General features: G+C 44.8%; 1 long non-coding RNA gene across 1 annotated transcript; it reads right to left on the bottom strand.

Moving 5' to 3' along the window:
- Window positions 1–1,155: 1,155 nt before the first annotated feature.
- LOC309698387 lies at window positions 1,156–13,152 on the bottom strand. Its single transcript, XR_014274082.1, has 4 exons — window positions 10,370–13,152; window positions 9,738–9,887; window positions 4,697–4,764; window positions 1,156–4,569 (listed from the first exon to the last, which is right to left on the bottom strand). It is a non-coding gene; the product is annotated as an uncharacterized lncRNA (long non-coding RNA).
- Window positions 13,153–13,326: the final 174 nt, after the last annotated feature.

Genomic DNA, 13,326 nt, shown 5'->3' with positions numbered 1-13,326 from the left:
GTTGTCTCCAGCGTGTTAAAAGAGAGATCGAGCTCAGTGATGAGTTTTGAAGCGGCTGCAGGGACTTCTCCAAGGTTTTGGCTCGAACAGTCGAAGGATGTTGTTCACAGTGGTGACACTGTTGACTGGTGATTGACAAGCACTGAGATACTAACATGACAAACACAAGAAACATCATGACTTATTCTCCTGAGTGCCTGCAAAACACAAACACAAAATCAAACTCAAAGCTTTTCTCTCAGATGCTGGTGTGGCACAATCTAATGATAAAAAAGGTCATGCTAACAGCTTTTGGAGCACAGCTGCACAAAATAACAGCTTTTGGAGCACAAAATGCATTACAGGTAAACCCAGTACCCAAACATGTTAACAAGGATACAGAAAAAATCTGAAACAAAAGCAGGTAGTGTGGTGATTTATGTTGTGAGGATGCTTTCACTCCCATCAAAGTCACCCAGTGTTGAGAACCCAAATGAGCCCAAAAACCTCAAGTGGCTGCAACCAACAGCGAACGTCAAGAAGTGGATACTTGCATGTTGAGCCAGAAACATGCAGAAAACCCAAAAGAGGCAAGACAGCACATCTTGGTCCCACTCAGGCAGTACGAACACCTGGAAAGAGGAGCCCACAGTTCAGACCCAAGGTCACTGGTAAGGACACCAGCCAGTTATAAGTCTAGTTTTAATTGTCATTTTAGTGTTATGGCCTTTCTAAGGGTGGCCAGACCATAATATAAGGGTGATCCACCCCTGTCTGACCCCAAGCAGCACATCACACAACCAGTACAATTTTGATGGTGATTTTTTTTCACAGTGATTGAATTCTAACAAAGGAAAGGAGCGAACTATAGCTTCGGGGTGGACCCCAAAACAACAAACAAAAGGGACCGTATCTAAAGGATGTACAAAACTTATTTATGAAAAGAATAAAACCAAATGACAATGTCTTATCTCCCTAACTAAGAAAAACATGAGAAAAGGGTAATCAAATAAAAAGGCAGTCCACCCCTACATGCTCCTGTATAAAGAGACGGGTAACACAAAGCCTGCAGGTTGAGGTCCACGGCAGTGTCATCTTATATGTTGTCTCCAGGTCAAGGAGACAACATATAACATGGATAGACACAGATTTCAAAATAGCCAGCTGGAATGTTAAGGGGTTGAATAACGGGATTAAGAGGAAGAAAATATTAACATATCTAAAGTTATCAAGAGTTGATATAGCCTTTATTCAAGAAATGCACACGTGTAAGTCAGAAGCCTTAAAACTTAAATGTTCCTGGGTAGGTAAAGTCTTTTCCAGTCCTGGAACTGGTAAAAGTAGGGGAGTGTCGGTTCTGATTCATAAAGCAGTTAGCTTTACTGAAACAAAAGTAATAACAGATAAGGAAGGTAGATTTATATTGGTTTATGGACAACTACTGGACACACCAATAATTTTATGTAATATCTATGCACCTAATGCGGACATACTCACCTTTTTTCACAACCTGTCACAGTATCTTTTGGAATTAGAAGGTGCACAAATAGTGGTAGGAAGAGATTTTAATCATATACTGGATCAAGACCTAGATAGATCACTTCCTAGGAGAGGCACAGAGAGTAAATCTGTAGTTGCCATAAGGCAGATGACCTCAGATTTAGGTCTGAATGATATTTGGCGGACAATGCATCCAGAAGGCAGGGAATATTCCTTTTACTCTCCGCCTCATAATGTTTATACTAGAATCGGCTACTTTCTTATTTCTGAAGCCTTAGTGAATAACTCTATAGATTCAAGTATTGGTAATATAGTATTCTCAGACCATGTGCCAATTTTTCTGTGTCTTGGAAATATTTTACAGATTCCTCAAAGCCGCAGATGGCATTTAAATGTGTCCTTAATTAACCCTTTAAGACCTACCATAGAACCAAGTCCGCCAGAGCTTATATTTTTTCATGCTGTAGTGCCATTTTTGGGAGCATTTCAAGTTGCTATACATCAATACAACCATTATAGCCCAAGCTTTAATAATATGTCTGCATTAGGTGCACAGTAATTACACAAATAGCAAAAAAGTGCAATAAACTACAAAAAAATTGAAAATTGTTTTTGTTTTTTTAACATATATTTCTAGTCAGAGAAATTTAAGAGGCTTATCCCTCAAAACTGTAAATACAAAAAAGTTGCACAAACTAGTTTCCCACCACAGGAAATTTATTTTAAGTGTCTTCATAGTTTTATTTTTGAAATACACCAATTTTTATACACTGCAGGAAAAACGAAAATAAATATTATAATGCAAATTTGCAAAATAACAGCATATGCATCAAAATAAACTATTTCCAGCAGTGCAATATGAGTCCTAAGCATCCCAGAAACGACACAGAAAGTCATAAACTCAAACATAACTTTTAAAAACACAAATATAGGCTCATAAGGCCCCGATCGTAAAAAACTACATTTCCGCAAAATGACGTCTCTTCCGGTTTCGGGCAGGTCATGGCGGACATGCGACAGTTCACGCTGATGGACGTAGGAAGTGTTACAAACAGCTGATCGGATCGGCAAAGCGTGTTTCTGGAATATTATGTTTTTGTTGCTGCAAGTGCTTTTTATGCAATTTTTGCAAAGCTATATGTGGAAGGAAACCGTGACCGAGGACAAGCTGATGGCATCAGATGTAAGTACAACTCCTCCGGTTTCATATGTAAAAAAAATTATTGCGTTAGCTTACGTGGTTGCAGTGCTACCGGGATTTAAAAATAGTTACGCAAAATGGAGCATGTCCGCTTTGACCGGCTTTAACCCTTGTGCTCCTCTTCGGGGCAGCCCCAGACCCCGGGGGTCCCAAAGTACCCCACCCTCAGTAGAGACAGGTGAATGAAAATGAAAAAAAAACCAGAACGATCATTTGGGGTCGAAGAGTGCCCCAGAGCGATTCTAATGGGTTCGTCAGGGGATCGGGAAAGAAAATGTAGCACTTGGGGGCCACGCACAGAAGCTGCTGCGGCAGCGTGGGGGTCATTGATACCCCAGTACATAAAAATGAAGCATAATCACAATAATGATAATAAGAATAATAATAATAATAAGAAGAAGAATACAACACACAGACGCTTCTGAGTTTTATTTTATTTGAAATTACACTCACGATACAACTGAGGCAATCTGGAAGGCCATACCTTTTAGGGACATGCGCAATAGGGAGGGTGCGTTTTTAAAATGCCCCCCCCTCCCCCCCGGGGCTGTATTTTTGATTACAATATCAACAAACTGTCCGTGTTTCAGGTGCTCGGTGCTGTACAGCGCCTTCGGTGGCTGTGAATACATGATCAGGAGACGTTGAATGGAAGGAATGAAACGCGGCATGAGGAGTCTTTTCCTGATGCTGTAATAATGTTCAGCATAAAAGTCATCCTCCAAGTGTCACAGCGGGATGGAACGGACACACGCGCAGGCTCTGAGTTGGGAAACACAAGAATCTTTATTACAGCACACCAGGTGATCTATTTACAGAGGTGAGGGGGAAGGCGGGCTCCGGGGGTCCACACACAAAGGGAAAAGACGCTGAAAGTCCAGACGCACTCCGTCCACTCCTCACGCTCCTCTCCACACTCCACAGAAAACACGATGACGTACTCCACTCCTCGCACACTCAATCACTCAGGAAACACAGGGGTTGGTCCAGGGAATGCGGATCGGCAACGGTCCAGCGACGAGAAACACAGAGCTGCCGTCTTATAAAGGAGCTGGAACACTCTCGTAACGAGCCACAGGTGCGTGATGGCGACCAGGTGCATGGACCAAGGGCAGAAGCCCACAGGTGAGCTCCGCCCTGGCAGAGGGAGGAGGGAAAGAGAGGAAGGGAGAGAGCAGGAACAAAATGAAAAACATATGTAGCCATACTGAGCCGACTGGGTAGGCACAGGGACCCTGACACCAAGACTCGCAGACACTCGTGTTGTCTCTGGCTGGGGTGATTGGTCTTGCACCCGTTGCATGCTTCGGTGCGGTACTCGTTGATCACTAGGTCGAGTAGGTGATACACCTACGCAGTTTTCACGGTATCGACGAGTAAAGAAGACGCCCAACCATCAAGCTCGGCGTCTTTAACTGAGAATATCCAAGGGCTCCACCGAGCCCTATGAGAACATAAGATGTAAAGTACGCTCCTGTGCCAAATAATCCCAGGGAAGCGAGGCGGAAGAATTTACACCGCTCCTTCAATTCGATCCTCTCCTCTTCTTCCCTTTTTCTTTGTTCTTCCTCCTTTCTCCTCTTCAGCCTTTCTCCTTCGAGTTTCTTCTGGGCCGCCCTATACATCTCGTTGGTGTAGTGGTTTCCTCCATTGAAATCCACCATTTCATCAATTTCATCCAAAAGACAGCCCCAGAGTGTCGATCACAGCGATATTTCTTCCATCTTCGCCCTCTGCCTCTTTTCTGAGACAGCCGTCGGTGACAGACTCAGGCGAAACGTCTTCTTTGAAAGCGTTCGCATCCCCCAGGATGGTGTTTCCGGATGCACTCTTTCCCGATCCTGTTTTACCGACCAGAAGGAGTCTCAGTTCTTCACGGGTCGCAGAGCCTGCAGGGTTGGGGAAATGATAGTAACATTTGAATCATTCTAGAAAAAAAAACATAAAACACTACGTTACACTAGGCTATTTTTTTGTTATCTTTGTATTGATGTTGACAGCAAGCAGTTTGCCCACATAACGCCAGTAGCACAAGCAGCACACATCCCTGGATCCGGCCTTTGGTCGCCAACATTTTCAGTAAGCTAAGAAAAGAAGAAAGAAAAAAAGAGGTGAATTAAGGCACATTCAAGGAAAGTATATCAGATAAGATTAGCAAGTTAAACCACACTGAAAATACATGTTGAATAAACCATGGCCCCAAACTAGTTGGTTGTCCCATGTGTTTCCCCCGTAGCTCCTCTGGGCGCACACACAATGAGCCCTGGTTTCGCAACGCAGGCGTAGCAACAACCTCCTAATCCTCACTGCCTCCTGTGTGTGTGTGTGTGTGTGTGTGTGTGTGTGTGTGTGTGTGTGTGTGTGAGTGAAGGAGGTACTGGGTTCCTCACAGACGGTGGTGTTCGCGAAACCCACCCTCCCCAAAGCTAAGGGCTCGCCAGCGAGGCGCGTGAGAGCGAGGAAAATGTTTTAAAAAAAAGGGAAAGGAGGATGAGGAGACACTGAGGGTCCGAGGTCTAAACGGAAGGCTGTGTTCAGGTAACCCGACCTCCGCAGACCTAAGCGTACGCTCGCGAAGAGCATAAACGGAGGGCCGTGTTCACATAATGGGCAGGCCAAACGGCTGTTCTTTCACTAGCGAGGCACTTGAGAACGATAAGAGGGAGCAAGGAGGATGAGGAGCAACGGAGACCCCGAGGTCCAACTGGAGGGTGGTGTTCGTGTAATAGGCAGGCAGGCCACACAGCTGCTTTTTCACTAGCGAGGCGCATGAAAACGAACGAGAAGGAGCAAGGAGGACGAGGAGCGACGGAGATCCCGAGGTCCTCACCGAAGGGGGTGTACACGAAATCGGCCATCTGCAGACCTAAGCGTACACTAGCGAGGAGCATAAACGGAGGGCGGTGTTCGCCTAATGGGCAGGCTAAACAGCTGCGCTTTCACTAGCGAGGCCCTTGAGAACGATGTAGAGGGAGCAAGGAGTATGAGGAGCAATGCAGGGTCCGAGGTCCAACTGGAGGTCAGTGTTCGCGTAATAGGAAGGCTAAACAGCTTCTCTTTCACTAGCGAGGCGCATGACAACGGTAGAGAAGGAGCAAAGAGGACGAGGAGCAATGGAGAGCCCAAGGTCCTCACCGAAAGGGATGTTCGCGAAACCGGCCCTCCACAGACCTAAGCATACACTAGCGAGGAGCATAAATGGAGGATGGTGTTCGCGTAATAGGCAGGCCAAACAGCTTCTCTTTCACTAGTGAGGCGCATGACAACGGTAGAGAAGGAGCAAGGAAGACGAGGAGCAACGGAGAGCCCGTGGTCCTCACTTAGGCCCATTTACGCGCAACCCAAGGCCCATCCGGCTAAGCGCTCGCCTGCGGGGAGCAGGAGAACGGGGGAGGAGGAAGGAGGTCGAGGAGGAACGGAGAGTCCGAGGTCCTCACTGAGGCCGGTGTACGCGAACACTCTCAAGAAGGAGACGATGATGATGATGATGTGAAGTTGAGAGTTGTTGCCGTGGCACTTTGGGTTCCCTCCAGACCCCAAGGTTTGCCATCGTAACTTACGCGATCGATGGAGGGTTACAACCAATTAGGTGCCTTTGTCCGACGGTGTGACGAGACCCGCTATAGCTGGGGGTCCGCCTGACCCCCATCTGTCCCCACCGTGAACCGGCGCCCTGTTTCGCGACGAGACCTGGGTCCGTGCTGCCGGGGTCTGCGGGACCCCCCCTTTTTTTTTTGGTCCAGGGCGCACGAGGGTTAAGTATGCCTTCATAGCATCCCACCAAGTAGCCAATGTAGTGTCCTCTCGATTATTTGTCTGTTTGTAAAATTGTATTTCATCGCTTATCAATTTAATAAACCCAGAGTCTTTAATTAAGGACACATTTAAATGCCATCTGCGGCTTTGAGGAATCTGTAAAATATTTCCAAGACATAGAAAAATTGGCACATGGTCCGAGAATACTATATTACCAATACTTGAATCTATAGAGTTATTCACTAAGGCTTCAGAAATAAGAAAGTAGTCGATTCTAGTATAAACATTATGAGGCGGAGAGTAAAAGGAATATTCCCTGCCTTCTGGATGCATTGTCCGTCAAATATCATTCAGACCTAAATCTGAGGTCATCTGCCTTATGGCAACTACAGATTTACCCTCTGTGCCTCTCCTAGGAAGTGATCTATCTAGGTCTTGATCCAGTATATGATTAAAATCTCCTCCTACCACTATTTGTGCACCTTCTAATTCCAAAAGATACTGTGACAGGTTGTGAAAAAAGGTGAGTATGTCCGCATTAGGTGCATAGATATTACATAAAATTATTGGTGTGTCCAGTAGTTGTCCATAAACCAATATAAATCTACCTTCCTTATCTGTTATTACTTTTGTTTAAGTAAAGCTAACTGCTTTATGAATCAGAACCGACACTCCCCTACTTTTACCAGTTCCAGGACTGGAAAAGACTTTACCTACCCAGGAACATTTAAGTTTTAAGGCTTCTGACTTACACGTGTGCATTTCTTGAATAAAGGCTATATCAACTCTTGATAATGTAACACACGATAATTTACCACTACTGAATGTAGAGAAAGTTAGGATCTTAGGCTTATGGTGTCTAGGAATCGACTAAGGCGCGAATGACACACAGCTCAAAGAACAGTCAACATTTATTCAAAACAAACCAAAAACAGTCATTCAACAGTTCACAACAGTTCCAATTGTCCATATTTGGTGAGGACATCGACAGCCTTACTACATGCATTACTGACTATATAAACTTCTGTGTGGATAACACTGTACCTACCAGGACTGTACGGTGTTTCTCCAACAACAAACCTTGGATTACCCCAGAAATTAAAACCGTCCTCAAGCAGAAGAGGAGGGCCTTCAAATCCAGAGACAAAGAGGAATTGAAAAGGGTGCAGAGAGAGCTGAGGGGACTGATAAGGAATGGGAAGGAGAGCTACAGGCAGAAGATGGAGAACCAGCTTCAACAAAACAACGTTGGTGAAGTCTGGAGAGGCCTCAGAACCATCTCGGGCCACAAACAGCAGAACTCTCTGCCTGGGAGGGATGTGAGATGGGCAAATGAACTGAATCATTTCTTCAACAGATTTGACTCAACCATGAGGCTGTCTGCAACATCGGCTGCAGACTCACCCACCCCCACTGCTGCTGTTCCACCTCAGACACTTCACACCTCCTCTATTCACCCTGCTCACTCCCCCCCACCCCCAACAACAGCATCCAATACACACTCAACACAAGGCTCCAGCCTGTCTCTCTCAACCACCCAGGTTAGGAGGGAACTGAGGAGGATTAATGGCAAGAAGGCAGCGGGCCCAGATGGCATCAGCTCGAGGGTCGTCAGGTCCTGCGCGGACCAACTGTGTGGGGTGATGGAGCACCTCTTCAACCTGAGCCAGCTCTGGAAAACCTCCTGTGTTGTACCAGTGCCAAAGACTTCACGCCCCAAGGACCTCAACAGCTACAGGCCGGTGGCTCTGACATCCCACCTGATGAAGACCCTGGAGCGGTTGGTCCTGGCTCAGCTTCGGCGCCTAATAAGCTCATCACTGGACCCACTTCAGTTTGCCTACCAGCCTGGCATTGGAGCGGATGATGCCGTCATTCACCTCCTACATCGTTCCCTCGCTCACCTGGAGACTGCTGGAAGCACTGTGAGAATCATGTTCTTTGATTTCTCCAGTGCCTTCAACACCATTCTTCCCTCGGTTCTAAAGGACAAGCTGGTGAACTCTGGAGTGGACCATCACCTCACTACCTGGATCCTGGACTACCTCACCGACCGACCACAGTATGTGAGGACTCAGGGCTGTGTGTCGGACAGGGTCGTCTGCAGTACGGGGGCCCCACAGGGAACGGTTCTGGCTCCGTTCCTCTTCACCATCTACACTGCAGACTTCTCCCACAATTCCACCCAGTGCTTCCTGCAGAAGTTCTCTGATGACTCTGCAATAGTCGGCCTCATCACTGATGGGGACGACAAGGAGTACAGAGGTCTGACCCAAGACTTTGTGGACTGGTGCCAGCTGAACTACCTCCAGATCAACGCCAGTAAAACCAAGGAACTGGTGGTAGACTTCCGCAGGCACAAGCATTCTCCACTGCAACCACTGAACATCCAAGGTATGGACATTGAGGCTGTGGACAGCTACAGGTACCTTGGTGTTCATCTGAACAATAGACTGGACTGGACTCATAACTCAGACGCCCTCTACAGGAAAGGGCAGAGCAGGCTGTACCTGCTGCGGAGACTCAGGTCGTTTGGAGTGGAGGGCCCACTCCTGAAGAAATTCTATGACTCTGTTGTGGCTTCTGCTATCTTTTATGGCGTGGTCTGCTGGGGCGGCAGCATCTCTGCTGGGGACAGGAAGAGACTGAACAGGGTGATCCGAAGGGCCAGCTCTGTTCTAGGATGCCCTCTGGACCCAGTGGAGGTGGTGAGTGACAGGAGAACGGCGGCTAAGCTGTCATCCCTGATGGACAACATCTCCCACCCCATGCAGCAGACTGTGACAGCACTGAGCAGCTCCTTCAGTGGGAGACTGCGGCACCCACGGTGTGGGACGGAGAGATTTCGCAGGTCTTTCCTCCCCACTGCTGTCAGACTCCATAATAAAGACTTTAACTGATCAAGCACACACATCCATACATATGCAATAATACTAAGTGCAATAATCCTTTCTGTCATCGTTGTATTTTTACTCAGTTGTATATAGTATTTGTATTTGTATTCTATTTTTATCTTATTGTATATTTATTTTATTTTATTCTACTGTATATAGTATTTTATTTTATTCTATTCTGTACAGTTGTGTACTGTATTTATTCTTATTGTATTCTAATTTTTGCCTCATAACTTTTGCACTGTCCACTTCCTGCTGTGACAAAACAAATTTCCCACGTGTGGGACTAATAAAGGTTATCTTATCTTATCTTATTTGTCAGTCTGTGTATTCAGTTTTAGAGTTCAGAGTTCAGTGTTCTTTTCAGTTCAGGTGTGTGAGTATAGTGTTAATGTTAGTAGTACTACCCGGGTAGCGTATTGTTCTGAGATCTCATAAGCTTATCTGTCAAGAAGTCACGCAGTTGTCACTTTAAGTAGGCTGGAAATCTTTCCTGCATCGCAGCTGGGGATCCGGAATCCTGGCTCGCAACTTTAGACTCCAACAAAAAAACCAACCTGCACAGGGCAGTGAACATATTTTACATGAATATCATATAACAACTTAATTAACACTAGTGACCAAATGTCTCTCACGCTTTGTATATAACGACTTAATGCAATCAATAATAAAATTAATCAAAGAGCCTTAAAACAATTTCCACATCATACAAATTTAACTCAAATCTCATATTTTGTGAACAGCAGTCACATCAATCCAATGAATTGAGAGAATGTACATTACTGATGCACGAGGAAAGTGCAAAACATGGTCGCAGTACTATTTAGCCAAAGACTGCTCATATTTATCATCTCATTACAATAAATAAAACTTACCTACTAGCTTCCAAAGAAATATTTCCGATTGGTTTAAAACATTCACAAGTGAAGAAATAAAAAGATAATACAGCACTTAAAAGGAACACATGAAATTTACATTATACTAAGCTAATGATTAGCTAACGATTAGCTTGCTATGCTAGCGCAGTTAGTCAACTCACCGGAAATGAACAAACAACACAAAAACAGAGGTACATCAGCACCAACAAAAAGTGTCCGCGCTTCCCAACAAGCGGAAAAGTAAAATCCAATTTGTGTCTTCACACACAACCTTTTTCTTGAACAAGGATTAAAGAAAAACTCGGTGAGTAGCTCCGACCAGCATATGTAGCCTTAGCGCTATTCTCCTTCTCTACAGTTCTCAACTCAAGTTCACAAGCACTAAACAATCTCATAGTGCCACCTACTGACATTCTTTGGGAACAGCAGTTCATTTTCATGAGGCAAATTTTAGGTGGGTTACAATAACTTTAGATATGTTAATATTTTCTTCCTCTTAATCCCGTTATTCAACCCCTTAACATTCCAGCTGGCTATTTTGAAATCTGTCTGTCTATCCATGTTATATGTTGTCTCCTTGACCTGGAGACAACATATAAGATGACACCGCCATGGACCTCAACCTGCAGGCTTTGTGTTACCTGTTTCTTTATACAGGAGCATGTAGGGGTGGACTGCCTTTTTATTTGATTACCCTTTTCTCATGTTTTTCTTAGTTAGGGACATTTTGGGGGACGTTATACTCTTACTTGTTAAACACATGCTCCCATCCACTCTCTTGGTCCAGAAGCTCCATAATCCAAGTGTCCCAACTCAGGTCTGATGGCATTTTTTCAGTGCTGTTTTTAACCTCTTGGGAACTTTCACTACATTCCTTACTTGATGCAGAAAGAAGAAACGAGTCAGGGATGCATAGCAAGCACAACAAGACACCAGCAGCCCAGACCTTTCACCAACTGAAGACATTTGCAGCACCATAAAACATGACAGAGAAGAGCTGGGACTATGTGAAAGGGTGAAGTGCTGCAGTCAAGTTGCAATGGTCCTATCTTTTATACAGTCTATGGTTCACTCTATTAAGATGTGATTATTTCCAAGGTCCATTTAGTTTTAGTTAGCTGAAGCTAAACCAGAAGTTAAAACGAGATGGTGAAAAACATTTTTAGTTAATGTTACGACTGTTGTCGTAATGTTGTCTCATATGTAAATCTGAGTGTGCAGGTGCCTTTCCGTGATTGGTGCATCCATGGGACGACCCATACAGATTGGCTAATGACCTGGAGACAACATATAAGATGACACCGCCATGGACCTCAACCTGCAGGCTTTGTGTTACCCGTCTCTTTATACAGGAGCATGTAGGGGTGGACTGCCTTTTTATTTGATTACCCTTTTCTCATGTTTTTCTTAGTTAGGGAGATAAGACATTGTCATTTGGTTTTATTCTTTTCATAAATAAGTTTTGTACATCCTTTAGATACGGTCCCTTTTGTTTGTTGTTTTGGGGTCCACCCCGAAGCTATAGTTCGCTCCTTTCCTTTGTTAGAATTCAATCACTGTGAAAAAAAATCACCATCAAAATTGTACTGGTTGTGTGATGTGCTGCTTGGGGTCAGACAGGGGTGGATCACCCTTATATTATGGTCTGGCCACCCTTAGAAAGGCCATAACACTAAAATGAAAATTAAAACTAGACTTATAACTGGCTGGTGTCCTTACCAGTGACCTTGGGTCTGAACTGTGGGCTCCTCTTTCCAGGTGTTCGTACTGCCTGAGTGGGACCAAGATGTGCTGTCTTGCCTCTTTTGGGTTTTCTGCATGTTTCTGGCTCAACATGCAAGTATCCACTTCTTGACGTTCGCTGTTGGTTGCAGCCACTTGAGGTTTTTGGGCTCATTTGGGTTCTCAACACTGGGTGACTTTGATGGGAGTGAAAGCATCCTCACAACATAAATCACCACACTACCTGCTTTTGTTTCAGATTTTTTCTTTATCCTTGTTAACATGTTTGGGTACTGGGTTTACCTGTAATGCATTTTGTGCTCCAAAAGCTGTTATTTTGTGCAGCTGTGCTCCAAAAGCTGTTAGCATGACCTTTTTTATCATTAGATTGTGCCACACCAGCATCTGAGAGAAAAGCTTTGAGTTTGATTTTGTGTTTGTGTTTTGCAGGCACTCAGGAGAATAAGTCATGATGTTTCTTGTGTTTGTCATGTTAGTATCTCAGTGCTTGTCAATCACCAGTCAACAGTGTCACCACTGTGAACAACATCCTTCGACTGTTCGAGCCAAAACCTTGGAGAAGTCCCTGCAGCCGCTTCAAAACTCATCACTGAGCTCGATCTCTCTTTTAACACGCTGGAGACAACAATGAAAGATGACTTTCTTTCATATGCTGCTTTGACGGCTTTGTTCGTGAATAACAACAGAATCAAAACCATCCATGAAGAGACATTTCACCCGCTGATTAATTTGGAGAAACGGGACTTCCACAAACCAGTTGGAGACTTTGTCCTCTGGATGGTTTCAGAACCTGATTTCTCTCCACTAGTTCAATCTTTTGGGAAACAAATATACAACACTGGGTCCGGGAAACCTTTTCCTGCCACTGAGGAGCTTGAAGACCCTCCATTTTTGAGGAGCTTTCCTTCAGTCTGTCAGTGAAAGGGATTTTGTTGAACCTTGAAACTGCCGTGACCCTGTCCAAAGACCAGCTGGCCACCTGGCCGGGTCAGTCATGGATATTCACAAATACCCCATAGTACTGGTGGAAAAGACATATCGAGGGAAAATCCATGTTCAGACCATGTTCAGTGTGTCGTGACACTTGCACGATGGAAGAACACACCCACTTGTTGGTGCCAGAAGAGCCACTGAGAAATTATTGTTTTAGCTGGCTCATTACAAGTCGATGGCTGCTCACCTGGAGTAGGATAAAACTCTGGAGCGAATAATTGCCCAATTTTACTGGACAGGAAACTGTTTTAGACTTAGAGCTTTTTATTGTCATTGTGCAGTTTCTTGCACAGTGAAATTGGGTAAGTGGAGAGCATAGAGCCGCTGTATCTGTGCGCACCACCATCTTGCATTTTTTGCATGTTTGGCTGGTGTCACTTTT

This window comes from Aulonocara stuartgranti (assembly GCF_965226115.1).
Source record: "Aulonocara stuartgranti genome assembly, chromosome: 22".
Lineage (NCBI taxonomy): Eukaryota > Metazoa > Chordata > Actinopteri > Cichliformes > Cichlidae > Aulonocara > Aulonocara stuartgranti.
Note: the sequence above shows the minus strand (reverse complement) of the source record. Positions and strands in the feature narration are given on the sequence as shown.